Source organism: Tupaia chinensis, unplaced genomic scaffold (genome assembly GCF_000334495.1).
Source record: "Tupaia chinensis unplaced genomic scaffold, TupChi_1.0 Scaffold150288_1, whole genome shotgun sequence".
Taxonomy (NCBI): Eukaryota; Metazoa; Chordata; class Mammalia; order Scandentia; family Tupaiidae; genus Tupaia; species Tupaia belangeri.
In genome coordinates, this window is record NW_006210128.1 from 2,649,269 (window position 1) to 2,655,192 (window position 5,924).

The 5,924-nt window shown below is 58.4% G+C and overlaps 1 protein-coding gene across 1 annotated transcript in view; it reads right to left on the reverse strand.

The window, feature by feature from the left end:
• The window catches only part of TSPAN9 (tetraspanin 9), a 228,849-nt gene extending 223,828 nt beyond the window's left edge, over window positions 1–5,021 (reverse strand). The window contains exon 1 of the mRNA XM_027769674.1: window positions 4,954–5,021. The gene's annotated coding sequence lies outside the window, so the exon portion shown is untranslated. The remainder of the gene's footprint in view (window positions 1–4,953) is intronic.
• Between the last annotated feature and the right edge of the window lie 903 nt (window positions 5,022–5,924).

Here is a 5,924-nt window from a genome sequence, read left to right on the forward strand (position 1 = left end):
GTGGCCTGCCGTGTTAATCCAGCACCTGGGGTGCGGCCCAGATAACAGACAGCAAACCCACGCAGCGGGCGATGCGGCTACTGCAGAGAATGAGGTCACCCCATGTGCACTGAGGTGGAAAGATGGCTTAAGCAGTTGCAGAGCAGCAGGTCTGATAAATTCCATCTATGAGAAGGGAGGAGCTAAGCAGGTAGCCGGCTGGGTGCCGTCCATTATGAAAGTACCTGGCAAAACTATACGCTGAAGTATTAACAGGGATTATCTCTGAAAAGTGGGATTACGCCAGACCTGCCTTCTCTGCTGTTACGCAACGCCTGAATATCGTGATGAGGGTGTGTTATTCTGGCGACCAAACTGTGGATGCTTTTGTAACAAGTCACCTTGAATTCTGCTACAAGCTAATCCCTCCTCAACGTCCCTTTCCATCCTGCCATTCCACTGCCAGCCCCTACCTGGAGCTCCTCTGCCTGGCATCCCAGGTGCCCGAGACAGAGCCGCCTTTGGTGGCCAGCCATGCTCCTCCTCTTCCACCCAGGCCACACCCATCTCTGCCCACCCCCACCCTGCCTCCGAGCACTCCAACCGCAGTGCGCCCCCTCAAAGAGCCCCTTTCCTTTACCTCTGGATACCCCACCTTGCCCTCAAAGGCCAAACCAAAAGCCCCTGAGTCCCTCCAGGGGTGCTAAGAAAAAGTCCCACCTAGCCCTGCCCTCGACTGGATGCTGTCCTCTGATTCTCCCTGCCCTACCGGGCCAGGCCGCCAGCTGCCACCTCCTCCAGCTCCTCTGTCCAACAGAGGGCTCCCCACTCTGCCACCCACCAAGTCAGTGGAAACTGATTGGAGCCAGAGCACCCCGGAAGATGCTGCGGGCGCCCCTCCCACCCTCCAGGCCGCCGTGCAGACAGCACACAGGAAGGTCAAACTGGAGCTCTGCACGTCATTGCCCTCTGGGGGCACCCGGACCCTGCAATCTGTACTGCCAGTGCTCAGACGAAGCCGCTGGGGCTCTCCCAGGACTCGGGCAAGTGGGCAGACGAGTGGGCAGCTGCAAGCCCAGACCTCTACCTCATTTCTCAGAGGCAAAAGGCCTTCCGCAAGGCCGTTCCGCATGCTCCCACCCCAACACACGCTATTCATACCCAGCCAGCCGCCCTAGGAGCCTCCTCCAGGGTGCGGCCCAGATGGGCCGGGACTTGCTGAGACAGGACCTGCCCTCTTCCCAGCACCCTCTCCACACGCAGGGCTTGTTGGGGTCTCAGGCTGTGAGCCTCAGAAACCGTGCCGTTGCAGGGGGCCAGGTCTTCTGCCCTCCTGGGAGGCTGCAAGCACATCACAGGTACACACTGACCACCTGGGCAGCACGGGTGGGCCTCTCAGCTGAGCCCCAGAATAACCAGAGCTCCCTTGCACCCTCGCCCACGCGGACTCGCTCAGCCACACACACGGGACAAGCACACACACGGGGCAAGCACACACACACTCATGCATGGCCGCACCCTGCTCCAACCTCGCTGAGCATCCCCCGGGCTCACTTCCTCATCTGTCCGCTGCTCTCAGAGGCCCTGACCCGACACGCTCCCTCACTGGGTGTGAAGGAGCGCAGCACCATGTGCACACGGCGAGCGAGCTCACACAGCCAGGCCCCTGCCCAGGCAGTGTAAGGTGACACCCGGAAGGGGCCGACTGTCAAACCCACACAAAGGCGCTATGGGGTGTGGCAGCAGCCCCAGGCGATGATGGCCAAGGCCCGGGATCTGCAGCAGAGACCAGGGGAGCCTCCAGCCTTCCTCCTCAACAGAGCCGCGAAGACAGAGACTTCCTGGCCGCCCTCCACCCCTCCTTCCCCGCTCCCATCATGAGATCGGATGTTTAAACAAGCGCTGACCGCTGACCGAGAAGCCTAGAGATGTCATAAGACTCCCAGGAAGCAAGTGGAAGTTCAAAATATAATAGGTGGGAGGGAAAGCAGGGCAGAAGGGTGTGGTAAACTCAAAAATACAGATAACAGTAAACAATGGGGGACCAGTAGGTGGCGTGGTGGCTAAGGCACTGCACACTCCCACAGGGTCGTCCACAGTTCAAGTCTCAGACCTGGTGGATTGCTTTCTCACTTCTCTCTTTCTCTCTGGTCAAATTTAAATAAATGAATGAATAAATAAAATTAAATAAATAATTCATAAGAAATATAGTCAACAATGGACTGTCAAAAAATGAAATCCACAGTTGTCCCAGAGGGCAGGTTGAAAGGCACAGGGAGTACCCCTCAGGAAGCCCGGAGGTCTCTGCCTCCTCCAGTCTGGAGACCTCAGTCGCTGCGGGCAGTGTCCAGCGGCACTTCTGGTTGGGAGCAGGGAGGGGTTTGGAAGCGGAACCGCACCTGGGCAGACACTTCACAAAGCCGTGGTTACGCTCGAAGTGGAAGTTACTGGCTCCAAGGGGGGGGGGGGGCAACACCCAGCCTTACCAGCAGGGCACAGCACAGCCGCCAGCGCCGGGGATGTGGGAAGGAGGACCCTAGGCCACCTCTGTAAACAACCTCCGCCCCCAGCCCTGTGCCTACCAGAAGCCAGGGCCTCCGTTTACTCATTAACCTGTCCCCCCTCCTCCGGCCAGCGCTGAGCCAGAGGCAGGGGAGCTGGGAAAAGGACGAGGAGGCAGGGAAGCCCCAGGCCTGGGAACCAGAGCAGGCAGGTCCCCATCCCACCCCACGTTAGGAATCACCCACAGCAGAGACAGAAGGGACCGAGCAGGGGTCACCCAGAGGCTGAAGAAAGCAAATCCACTTGGCCAAGACCAGACAGCAGTAAGAGATGGCAGGAAGCAGGGCGAGAGCCTCCCGCCCCGGGGGTCATCATTCCACGGGATCAGGCGTGAGTCAAAAATGACAAAAACAGGCTGGTCCTGTAACCTAGTGGACAGGGGAGCCAGATCCCACAGGGCTGACTGTAGTTCAAATCCTAGCCCTAGAGGCTTGAGAGATGAGCTAGGCATGTGTGTGCGTGCCCCAGATCCCAACGGGACAGAGAAACGGAGAAGGGACTGCGGTGTGACCATGTCCTGTGGGCGGCACGTCCTCCCTCTCTCTCTCTACCGCGCTCTCCCTGACAAGCACTGACTCCTCCGACAACCAAAAAGAAGCAAGCAAGCAATGGCAAAACCAAAGTCCCCGAGGCCGCAGCCTTCAGAGAAGAAAAGCTTCCTGTCTGCGAGGTCCCCTGCCCAGCTCTCTCGCCAGGCTCTAGTGTGCACAGAGGGAAGACAGTCACCTAGCCACTCTGGCCACAGGAGTCAGGGACAGCACATCTCCCTGAGGCTCTGCAGGGCTCCCAGGAAACACCCCAGGCTCTGTCTCGCAGAGTGGGGTGGGAGGGTGGACTGTGCCACGCGGCATGTCCACCCCTGCGCTCGGGTCCTTCCCTCTCTGCAGCCCGAGCTTCGCCAGCCTGACTGTCCTCGGCCAGGCCCGTGTGCCTGGCTGCACCGCACAGGCAGATGTCAGCCATGCCCCACACCCGGAGCTGCAAGGGTGAAAGCAGACACCCAGCCGGCCGGCCCAGGAAGGCGCACACACATTCCTGTGCAGGCAAGCAGGGGGGCTGCCAAGGACGCCAGCAAGCAAGGACAGGCCGTGTCTGCAGCAGGAAAGGCGAGCGCTGTGCAGGGGCATGGGGCTGGGGTCCCTTCCCACCTGCAGCACAGACGGGCTCTCAGACGGGGGAACGTGACAGCCACCACAGACTATTGTGAAAGTCCGGTGAGGTCTAAGTTAAAGTTTAATAGGATTTCAGTTAATGTACTGTACACATATATAAAGAACCTAAAACGAGAGCTAGCCGGTGGCATGGTGGTAGGGTGGGTGGACCCCACGTGGCCGACTGAGGCTCAGGTCCTAGACGCAATGGCTTGAAAACCACACCAAGTGCATGTGCGTGCATGCCTAAAATTCCAAGAGAACGGAGAAGGGATTGCGGCATGGCCATCCCCCCGGGGCGTGATTTCTCGCGTCCTCTCTCCCTTTGTCTCTGGCAAATGCACGTGTCCTATAACAAAAACTGAAAGTAGACAGATAAATAAACAGGGATCTAAAACGACGGTCGACGGTGACAGCAGACGTGAACACCAACACCCACAGTCTTTGGTTCAACTGTGGCAGGACAGGAAGAGTTCGTGGCCACTGTTGGGCCACCACATCACGCCAGCTGTAACTCACAGGCCACGGAGCCATTTGGTGAAAGAAGCCACCAGCCAGCAGCTTCTGCCTCCCCACCCATCCTCCCAACTCCACCAACACGACTGGGTTCACCGAAGCTAAGAGTGTACAAACTGCTCAGCAGGGAGAAGCACGGGGTAGAATGGACATAAATTAAAGTATTAACAGGCCCCGGTCTGTTGCAGGGGTGGGCAGGGAGCCAAGTGGCTCCCCCGGGCCAGCTCAACAGGAGCCCCGTGCCCGCCTACTGGGATCAAAGAATGAGCCCTGGGCAAGACCCCAGGGGCCTGGAGGGCAGAGGCCAGCTAGCCCCCAGTGCAGGGAGGGCTCTGGGGCAGCCGGCATACAGGAGGGAGACCTGGACGGCTCCTTTCCCTGCCTGCAGAGGGGTGGCTGTTCCACCCCGGCTACGAAGCCTGCCGGGAAGGGACAGGAAGCAGGAAGTTACAGGCCTCTCCTGCTTGGCTGGGCTTCCTCCATGCAACTGGGGTGGCCAAGAGAAACGAAGGGTGCTGCCAGCCAGCAGTCAGAAACAGTGGGCGGGGTAGTGCCCTCCTGCCTCCAGAACCCAACGTAAGGGCTGTCCACTCCACACAGGGAGGACAGAGCGACGTGTAGAACAGAGCAGCACCTCTTCCATCCCGCCCAGGCCACAGCGTCGGGGTGAGGCGGACTGACTTCAGACAGCAGTGACACCCCCAATGCCAGGCGCACCACACAACAGACCTGGGCAGACACTGACCTGTTTTCTTGAATTTCCTGCCAACACCTTGGCTGCTGACAAACAGGAAGGGTCCCAGGGGATTCCTGCAGGAAAATAAAAAGGCAAGGCATCGCTTTGCTATGAAGCCAGGCTCGCGTGAATTCTGTCCTGCACAGCCGTCCCACTGAACCCACCCACCCAACAATGGAGAAGGCCACACATGGCAAACAGGTCCCAGCTGCTGCCAAGTCCCCTCACTGGTGCTGGTGCCTAGGGCACTGCAGCGTAGCCCCAATCCCTGCCTCGGCAGGAAAGACAGCTGTAATTGATTAGTGATGTCTGCTATGGGCAGACAGAGGTAGACAGAGGTAGGGTAGCAGTATCCATACCACACGCATGCGCGCGCGTGCGTGCACGCACACACACACACACACGGGGTCTTACACACATGCACACACACGGGGGAGTCTCACATACACATACACACAGGGTCTTACATGCATACACACATGGAGTCTTACACACACAGGGTCTCACACACACGTGCACACAGGGTCTTGCACGCACAGGGTCTCACACACACGCACACATACGCGGGGTCTTACACACATGGGGGAGTCTCACACACACACATATACACAGGATCTTACACACACATGCACACAGGGTCTTACATGCCTACACACATGGGGTCTTACACACACAGGGTCTCACACACGCACACATGTGCACACAGGGTCTTGCACACACTGGGTCTCACACACGCACACATACACGTGGGGTCTTACACAAGCACATGGGATCTTACAAACGCTGGGTCTTACACACATGCACATGGGGTCTTGCACAAGGACATGCAAATGCACACGGGGTCTTACAAACAGGACCTTACACATGGGTCTTACACACACAGTGTCTTTACACACACGCATGGGGTCTTACACACACATGCACACGGGGTCTCACACACACACGTGGAGGTCTGGGAAATGTTCATGGGAAATCCGTAC